We start from the raw sequence: 11,094 nt of genomic DNA on the forward strand, positions 1-11,094 counted from the left end.
TATTTATCCGATATTTTATCCCTTTCCATTTGTGTTCCAAGGTTCAAATGTTGGGCGCCAACGAAAATTTTGGTGCCCATATAAAAATAATGTTTAGGTATTAGATATCCGATTTAAATTGAATGCTGATTTAAATCGGATATCCAATATGTGGACCACACAAGATAGGATTGTGGGTTGTTTTATGCATTCCAACAATCCCTACATTCTTTTTGTAGGTGACAAACACAGGTTTTTAGACATACAATGGCAAAATTCTACTTTTTTGAGATTCTTCTAGACAAATTTGTCATTGGCAATCATTTTAGAGCATCTTTGTGGAAGTATAATGGGGAGAAACAATTGGCAAAAGCAAAAATGTAAAAGAAGCCTTTCAAATGAGCAAATTGAAGTATACAAACAAAGAGATAGAGAAGGTCATAGGAGGAGAAGCCAAGGTATGTCAAATATTGGTGAAGCCTTTGCAAATGTTTTTTTTGGTAACTTAGGGTATCTTAGCCCAACGCCCAAACCAAGCCTTTGCAAATGTTACTTCAAGTGAAGAGGAAATTGAATTTGAAAATGTTGAGTAAGTTATTGAAAATGAAAATGAAGATATTGATATTGGAAATGTTGAATATGATATTCAAATTGGGAATGACAATATTGAGATAGATACTAGAAATGTTCAATGTGATATTAAATTTAGAAATGAAAATGTGGGAATTGAAAGTGAAAATGTGAGAATTGACATTGAAGGTGAAAATTTGGGAATTGATATTGAAGGTGAAAATTTGGAAATTGACATTAGAGATGAAAGTTTGAGAAATTTTGACATTGGAGGTGGAATTTTTCAACCAAGTGAACATTATGTAACACTGAATTACATGAGAAATGAAGACCCTCTCGTGGAAGAAAGAAAAATTCCAAATCCAAGACCTTCAAGAACCCTAAAATGGTTACTTGAAATTGATGAGAACATTATTGACAATCTTGAAGGCAAGAGGTCAACACAAACCATTCAATTGTGGGCTACAAAATTTTCCAACCAATAATTTAGTAATAAGACATTGACCGAGCAATGCCAACTTTTTGTTCAATTGCTAAAGATGCAAAAGATGAGACCCTTGCTAGCCAAATTGAAGATTCTTATGAACAAGAAGATGGAGAAAATTTCTATTATTGTCAAAAATATTTTTAATGTTCTCAATTCTTTTGGAATAGCAAGGAAAAAGATAAGAGAGTTTCTCAAAGATTGATTACAACCTCCTTATTAAGCCATCGTTTTAGAAAGGTTCACTTTATGAGACAAACTTGTGTTGATTTTAACATAAATCGTAAAACTTTAGATACAACACTTGCGAGAAGAGAAAGACTTGACAATCCTCTTCAAAATAATACATGGGCTTTTGGTGGGAGGCTTCCATGTGTTGATAAGAAGTTGATCGACAATGTGAAGGAGAAAATTCAACAATTTTGGCATTCTAACTCTAGAGTATCACGCAATGTAAGGGATAATAAAAAAACAAGTTCCTCAAAACCCATATTGGTTATGCAAAACTAGAAGTTTTGGCCTTAGTTTTGCATAACCCGTATAGGTTATGTAGAACTAGGAACCAAAGAGGAAGTGGAGAGAGAGAGAGAGAGAGAGAGAGAGAGAGAGAGAGAGAATAGGATAAGTAGAGGGGGTTAGAGAGAGAGTAGGGGGTAAGAGAGATAATAGGGGATAAGAAGAGAGGGAGAGAATAGGATAATGAGAGAGAGAGAGAGAGAGAGGTGATGATATGATGAATCAATAAGGATCCACACAACTACTGAGAGGGGGTGAATCGGTAGATAGAATAACCAACTAAACTTTCACCGAACTCAAAAACAATTTGTGGACTAACTGGTTCAAACACTGAACTACAAACTGAAACTGCATTGTCAAGTATACCTGTTGACTAGCATACCAAAATAATAGTATAACAGATCCGAAACTCTCAAACCATTTAACCAATACATCAAACCTCTTCACTAACATTAGTAAAATCATATTTCAGATTATTGTCGGTCATCTTAACATATCTAAGTGGCTTTACGAGTTAAACAAATTAACCATATCAAAACATAACCACAAAAACCATTCACCACTTGACACAATGTTTTTTGATGTGGAAACCCAAATGGGAAAAACCATGGCGGGGATGAATACCCACAAGTATTCTAAAATCTTCTGAAGTTCACCCTATTAGGAGCCAAGCCTTGTTAGAAGCTTTACAAAAATGTCCTGTTAGGAACATATCCTGTTAGGGACCACCCGGTTAAGGGATTGACTATAATGCCCTGTTAAAAGCAATACTCTGTTAGGAGTAACCTCGATAGAGGATTTTAAATCCAAGCTAATAGATCACCTGGTTAGAGGATTTAGAAAGCACTAAGCTTGTTAAAACTTACCCGGTTAAGGGATTTATCTGTTGTAATTGTTAGAGAACAACATGGTTTTGTTGATCTGGTAAATAGCACTACTCTACTTGATCAGATCCTTTTCATGCTCCTATCTTCCTTCAAACATACTGGAGATACTCCTTATGGTTTAGAAATCAATCACACTGGCACTTAACCAAAATTGTCATTACACAACTCATCGACCTTACAAGAAAAACAATAGGTCGATAACACATCACAAGACCTAAGTTCTCATAGAGATTACAAATAAATCGGTTCAAACATGACCGTTGGATTACATAGCAATCATTTCACATTGTACAAGACAACCTCAACCACTCCTTGATCATTGCTTCATCGAATCTTGTAACTCATCACGTGATTTCCTCTTCATGCTATGCACTCGCTCATTCCCAAGATAAAACAATTATCTCTACACGCCAAAACAACTTTGAAACTTATCACGTGCATCATGCATACGTGGCATAATCATCTTCGATCACCATTTGATCATAGATCAACACAACCGATTCACCAAGCTCCATTGGTTAGGGTTTGACATATCAACAGGTAGGGTTACCGGTTGATCTCACTACTTCTATAGTAATATCGGTTTCCTTCACTAGCTCAACTACTGGTTGCATAACAACTCTCATTACTAGTTACAATTGACATTAATGACAACACTTAGGTTCATCAATATAATCTTCATGCAAATGCCAACAATCTCCCCCTTTGGCATTGATGGCAATACAAATATCAATACACTTTGATTGTGATGATTGAGAGTAATGCACATACACAGGTATAGGAATTCTGGTTTACATTTTACCATGTACTCTCCTTCAACTGAGTCTCCATGTCTTTAGCTGGTATCTAGCTACAATTCTTCTCCCTATCAATCATACAGTTCTTCTCCCCCTTTAACAACAATGCCAAAGAAACATTCAGTGTCATACTTCAATGTTTTGCATCAACAATCTGCAGCTTGATGTTCCCCCTGTGGAGTAGCTCCACTCTACACCAATCCTGCTTCAAGATCTTCAATAAGCTTTGGGACTGATGTCTTCCACATCTACTCAATTAATCTCATGTAGGGGCACAACCCCTAGTCGACCTCTAAGATACTCAAAAGTAGTCTAGGCAGAGGTTTAGTAAAGATATCCGCTAGTTTTTCCTTAGTAGATACATGCTCTAGCAACACATTTTTACTCTACACTTTCTCCCTCAAGAAATGATATTTTAGCTCAATATGCTTGGTTCTAGTAAGCAACACCGGGTTCTTTGAAATATTTATTACGCTGGTGTTATCACATAAAATCCTTACCGGTTATGTGATTTTCAACTTAAAACCTTCTAGAATGTGTTTCATCTAGATTGCCTGGGTACAATTCATATATGCTGCAACATATTTAGCTTCAGTAGTAGACTGTGATATACAACTTTGCTTCTTACTGCTCCAAGATACAAGCCTTCCTCCAAGAAAGAATGCACCTCTGGTTGTGCTCTTCCTGTCATCAACGTTTCTTGCCCAATTTGCATCTGTATAAACTTTCAAATCAAAGTTACCTACATATGGATACCATAATCCATAATCAATAGTACCTTTCAAATATCTGAATATCCTTTTAGTAGCTACCATGTGTGTTTCCTTCGGGTTCTTCTGAAATCTGGCAACTAATCCAACTGCATGAGCAATATCCTGTCTATTGTGAATAACATAATGTAGTTTCCCTATCATAGACCTGTACTCCTTTTCATCAATGGATGTGGAATCATACTCCTTAGATAGTTTACAACCTGTAACCATTGGTTTCCCAACTAGTTTACAGTCTCCCATTTCAAATGTCTTCAATACCTCTTTCACATATTTGGATTGTGTGATAAAAATACCACTCTTCATCTATTGAATTTGCAAACCTATGAAGAATTTTATTTCTCCAACTAGAGACATCTCAAATTTACTTCTCATCTCATTTTCAAAGTCATCACTCATGTCATCATTGCCTCCAAAAATAATATAATCCACAAACACTTCACTAACCTGTGTCTTTTCTCCTTCGGTCTTGAGATATATATTGATGTCTTCACTGGTTCTCTGAAAACCTATCTTCACCAAGTGTGAATGTAGTCATTCATACCATGCTCTTGGTGCTTGCTTCAAACCGTATAGTGCCTTATAAAGATTGCACACCATATCATTAGCATCAGTCAAAGCATAACCATCTGGTTGTTCAATGTAGACTTCCTCTTCCAGTATTCCATTTAGAAATGCTGACTTCACATCCATCTGATATACTTTTAATCCTCTATATGCTACAATTGCAAGTAGAGTCCTAACACCTTCCAATCTAGAAACTAGTGCAAATGTCTCGCCATAGTCTTCTCCTTCTTCCTGTGCATAACCTTTGCATACCAATCTAGATTTGTTTATGACTACTACTCCATCTTCATTCAACTTATTCCTGAATACCCATTTAGTACCAATTACATTTTTGTTTACCGGTCTGGGTACTAGGGTCCATGTATTGTTCTTCTCAATCTGGTCAAGCTCCTCTTCCATAGCCTTGATCCAGTGATTATCTCCAAAGGCTTCCTTTGCTATTCTAGGCTCAATAGTGGGGATCATACATGATTTCTCTCCAATTCTTCTTCTGGTTAGCACACCAACATGTTTATCTCCAATAATTTGGTTAGGATTATGATTGATTCTTACATACCTTGGAATAACATGATCATTATCTTCAGGTTCTTCTTCTTCACTATCTTCATCTTCTGCAGAATCTACCAGTATCGGTTGAACTGTATTGCAACATTCATTTCACCAACTTCTAGCATCACTGGTTTTGGTTCCAAAATCATAATGTAAGGTTCATCTTCCTTCATCTCCTCACTAGTTTCTCCTGTATCTTTGAGACACTCATCCACTCGGACATCAACACTTTCAATAATATTTTGTGTTTGGTTGTTGTAACATTTGTAGGCTTTTCTCTTGGTGGAGTAACCAATAAATATGCCTTCATCACTCTTAGCATCAAACTTACCAACATAGTCACCTCTTTTGATAAAAACATTTACTACCAAAAACCTTAAAGTAACTGATATTAGGTGATCCACCATACCAGTATTCACAAGGAGTTTTATCATTACCTCTTTTAATCAATATTAGGTTCATAGTGTAGACAGTTGTGCTGAAAACTTCTCTCCAGGAAGTTTTAGCTACACATCCTTATATTAGCATCATTCTAGAAACTTCAACAACTGGCCGGTTGTTCCTCTTTGCAATACCATTCTACTGTGGTGTCCTAGGTGCAAAAATATGCCTCTTGATTCCATTATCTTCACAATATCTAGTGAATTCCTCTGAAGTAAACTCACCACCTTGATCAGTTCTTGAGCACTTTATCTTCTTTCCACTTTCCTTTTCAACTAAGGCCCTAAATGACTTAGACTTGCTAAAGGCTTTTCTTTTGCCCTTCAAGAATGTGACCCACATCATTCTTGAGCAATCATCAATGAAGATCATAAAATACCGATCACCTTGAATACTTCTAGTCCTTATTGGTGCACAGAAGTCTGTATGAACCAAATCCAGCAAATGTTCTACTGAGAAAGATTTGCTCTTAAAAGTTGAGGATGTCATCTTTCCTAACTAACATTCCTTACATAGAGCATTCACCGATTTGTCCAACTAAGGCAAACCTCTTACAGACTTAGACTTACTATCTTTGACAATGTTATCAAAGTTTACATGACAAAATCTTCGATGCTAAACCCAACTATCTTCTACTTTAGCAATTAAACAATTGTTGACTTTAGGATTAAGGTGAAACAAGTTACCTTTTGTCTGCTTGCCGGTTGCAATAAGTTCACCTTTGCTTCCATATATTTTGCACATTCCATTCTTGAATTCCAGTGGATAACCTTTGTCATTGAGTTGAGCTACACTCAACAGATTGTGCTTCAATCCTTCAATCCAGTAGACATCATCTGCATTTCTCTTTCCATTAAGAGAAATGATTCCCTTTCCTTTTACCATGCAAGGTGAGTCATTTCCAAATCTCACAACACCTCCATCAAATTCCTTCAAAGTAAGAAACTTACTCCTGTCACCAGTCATGTGGTGTGAACAACCACTATATATAATCCAATCATCAGAACTATCCATGCGAGAAACTAATGCCTTCTAATTTGATGTCTCCTCTTTAATGAAACAAAGATAATGTCTTCATTTGCATCTCCCTAAGATTCCTCATCAGTGATTCCACCATTAACTGCAATGAGGCAATCTCTTTTACCTTTTCCTTTGTACTTCTTGTACTTCTCACGTTTATGCTCATTGTCTCCATTTGGATAGTTAGCTGCAATATGTCAAATCTTGTTACATGCAAAACACTTCAAAGATAATTTACCTTTGTATTTATTGGTACCTCTAGGTAACCGCTTGGCCAATAATTCTTCAAGCTCAATCAGACTGTCTTCATCATCAACTTCTCTGCTGGATCTGGACTCATGACTATGACTAGCTTCTCTGCTTTTCTTATAGGTGGATTAGAAACTGAATTTCTAAATACAGATTCAGATTTCTGAACACTTCCATCAAAACTATTTAATTTAAATGTAGTAAGTTTACCAATGATGGAGTCAAGAGTTACCTTTGTTTTATCAATAGACTTGAGTTCCTGAATGGCTGCAACTCAGATAGCGTAGACCAGTAGAAGGGTTCTCAACACCTTACTAACCACTGTGGTATCCTCCACTTTACCACTAACACTTTTGATCTCACCGAATATCTTTTTGATCATCTAGCCATACTGTTGAATATTCTCACCTTCAGCCATCCGCATGTCATGAAATTTACCTCTCAGACTCTCCTCTTTGGCAATCTTCACATGCTCATCACCATTATAGATATCCTCGAGTTTCTTCCACACATCATAAGTAGTCTCCAGACCATGGACATCAACATACTCTGAATCGAACAAGAAATTGATAATGGCCTCCAATGCTTGATTATTCTCTTTTTGCTCCTTTTGATCATCTGACAGAATCCCACTAGGCAAGGTATATTTGGTCACAACATGTTCCCAATATTGACTTCCTAAGCTTTTGATATAGATCTTCATCCAATCACTCCATAGTTTGTAGTTTTCCATATTAAACTTCGGACCTTCTTTCTTCATCATGTTCTTCTACATCTTTACCTCAAGTTGTTAGGCTTAGACACTAGAGGACCTGAAATGCTCTAATACCTATTGATGATATGATGAATCAATAAGGATCTAGACAACTATTAAGGGGGGGGGGGTGAATCAGTAGATAGAATAACCACTAAAATTTCACCAAACTCAAATGGGAAAAACCATGGTGGGGATGAATACCCACAAGTATTCTGAAGTTCACCCTGTTAGGAGCCAAGCCTTGTTAGAAGCTTTATAAAAATGTCATGTTAGGGACCACCCGGTTAAGGGATTGACTATAATGCCCTGTTAAAAGCAATACTCTCTTAGGAGTAACCTCGATAGAGTATTTGAAATTCAAGCTAATGGATCACCTGGTTAGAGGATTTAGAAAGCATGAAGCATGTTAAAACTTACCCGGTTAAGGGATATAACTATTGTAATTGTTAGATAACAACATGGTTTTGTTGATCTGGTAAATAGCACTACTCTACTTGATCAGATCCTTTTCATGCTCCTATCTGCCTTCAAACATACTACAGATACTCCTTCTGATTTGGCAATCAATCACAATGACAACCAAAATTGCCAACACTACAACAAAATAATAGGTCGGTAACACATCACAAGACCTAAGATCTCATAGACATTACAAACAAATCAGTTCAAACATGACCATTGGATTACGTAGCAATAATTGCACATTGTACAAGATAACCTTGATCGCTCCTTGATCACGGCTTCATCTAATCTTGTAACTCATCACACGGTTCCCTCTTCATGCTATGCACTTGCTCATTCCCAAAGTAAAATAGTTATCTCTACACGCCAAAACAACTTTGAAACTCATCACGTGCACCATGCATGCGTGGCATAATCATCTTTGATCACCATTTGATCATAGATCAACACAAACGATTCACCAAGCTCCATCGGTTAGGGTTTGGCATATCAACAGGTAGGGTTACCGGTTGATCTCACTATTTCTATAGTAATATCGGTTTCCTTCACTAGCTCAACTACCAGTTACAATTGACATCAATGACAACACTTAGGCTCATCAATGCAATCTTCATGCAAATGCCAACAAGAGAGAGAGAGAGAGAGAGAGAGAGAGAGAGAGAGAGAGAGAGAGAGAGAGAGAGAGAGAGAGAGAGAGAGAGAGAGAGAGAGAGAGAGGGAGAGGTAGGGGAGAGAAAGAGAGAGAAGGGGGAGAGGGTGATAATAGGATACGATAATGAGTGAGTGTGTGTGTGTGTGTGTGTGTGTGTGTGTGTGAGAGAGAGAGAGAGAGAGAGAGGGGGGGGGGAGTAGGAGAAGGAGGAGAGGGTGAGAGACATGAGGTAGAGAGAGAACGAGAAGGAGAAGAGGGTGAGAGACTGGGTAGAGAGAGAAGTGTGAGGGGGAGAGAGATGAGATAGAACTCAAGGAGGATAATTAGGGCTCAGAATAGATAGAGACGGTGATGGGGGAAGGAAGACAAGAGAGAGGAAAAGAAGAGAGACATACATGTATACAAACATATATACATATATTTATATAAATATATGTATATATAATTATAGATATGTATATATACATACATAAACACATTATATTGTTACTACTTATTATAGTTGCCATTAGTTTTATATCCAAAGTCATTCTATATACTCTAGTCGGTTACTACTACCGAAATATTCAGTCGGTATGCACATAACAGTCGGTTAAAGAAGAAAACAGTCACAGAGCCCAGTATACACCGAGCTGTCTACCGAGTAACACTGTATGTCTACCGAGCAGCAATAATGATACATTGAGTTGATATACACCGAGTGAAACGTGTTACCAGATTCATTGAACCTAGACACACATGTGGAAACGTGTTACAAGATCAAGGAACAAAGAACCGTTATCACATTGGAAATTGCACTTAAAGATTGTGTATGATTTTGAGGTCATCTAACCAATGAAATATTTTGTATGGTTATTCATTCGATAAATCATGTTTGTAAGATCGAAGCAATGAACCAGATCACCGACATAAGAGATCTATTTATACAGCATGGATTGAGATCAAAATATAAAGATAAGGAGAGATATATATGTGTATGAGTGTGAAAAGCAACATCACGTGAAAGCACTGAGTATTGAGACTGTTACAGAGACACAGAGGTCACCGAGAAGGATTTTAGAGAACAGTCAAAGAACAGAGTAAACAGAAGGGTTTACCGAGTTATTCTATGGGTTACCGAGGTATGCTATAAGCAAGGTAATCTGATTTTGAGCACATAGAATCTGCTATAACATTTCAGATGTAAAGTTGCAGATATTTGTAAAGATTTTATTGTAATATTTGAAGTCGTAAGAGAAACCTTTAACAGGGTAAAAGACTCTAACAAAGTCTATAAATTGTAAAGCCTTTAACCAGGTGCAGCATTTAGAATAAGTGTTTAAAATCCTTTAGCAAGGTAGATCTAAAGATCTTGATACTCCTATCAGGGTAAGCTATCAGAAATAGCTGAACATGTAGCTCTAACCGAGCACTCTTTATTATTGTAGTAGTGAAGTTGTGGGTGCCATCCCCACCGCAGTTTTTCTCTCTAACCAAGAGTTTCTGCATAACCAAAATATATGTGTTATGGAGTGAATCATGTATGATTGTTATCTATTTATTTTAGCTTTATGTTATGTTACAACAGTTTTTGGTTTATGCATAACAGTAAAGATATTGTTGATAAAAAAATTTGATGTACTGATTAACCCCTCCCCTCTCAGTACATTAGCTTTCCATATTGGACCTAACATATATATGTATGTCGATACATATGTGTAGTAAATGCTAAGTTTACAAGCATACATTTTGATGTCTTTATAACCCGTATGGGTTTTGTGAAACTCAAAAAGATGTTTTTTCATAACCCGTACTGGTTTTGTGAAACTCAAAATTATGTTTTTTCATAACCCGCACAGGTTTTGTGAAACTCAAAATGATGTTTTTCATAGCCCGTATTGGTTTTGTAAAACTCAAAATTATGGTTTTTCATAACGCGTATGGGTTTTATGAAACTCAAAATGATGGTTTTAGTTCTACATAACCCGTACGGGTTATGTAGAACTATGAATGGTACTTTTTGTTTTTCAAAACCTGAGTGGGTTATCTTGCACATCAGAACCCGTGCGGGTTTTGGCTTGGTAAGAGGGTTGGAAAATGATCCTAAGGCTTGCAAGCCCATTTTCCCTCCATTTTGTCCCTTTACACGTTTTTTCATCTTTCAACATGATTTATTGACTTCATCATCATCAGGTTTACAAATGATCAAAAGGGTATCTCTAAAATTACCACCATAATCTCACACATCTTCTTAGTTTCTGACCATATAATTTTTTCTATTTTTGGACAACATTAGCATAATAAACTTTAATTTTCTTTACCAGTGTCTTGATAGTCCTCACAAACATATGTCTACCATTTTTTTAATAACTTTTCAAATACATGACCAAAATTAAAATAAATTGCATATTATTG

This window comes from Cryptomeria japonica, chromosome 5, assembly GCF_030272615.1.
Source record: "Cryptomeria japonica chromosome 5, Sugi_1.0, whole genome shotgun sequence".
NCBI lineage: Eukaryota > Viridiplantae > Streptophyta > Pinopsida > Cupressales > Cupressaceae > Cryptomeria > Cryptomeria japonica.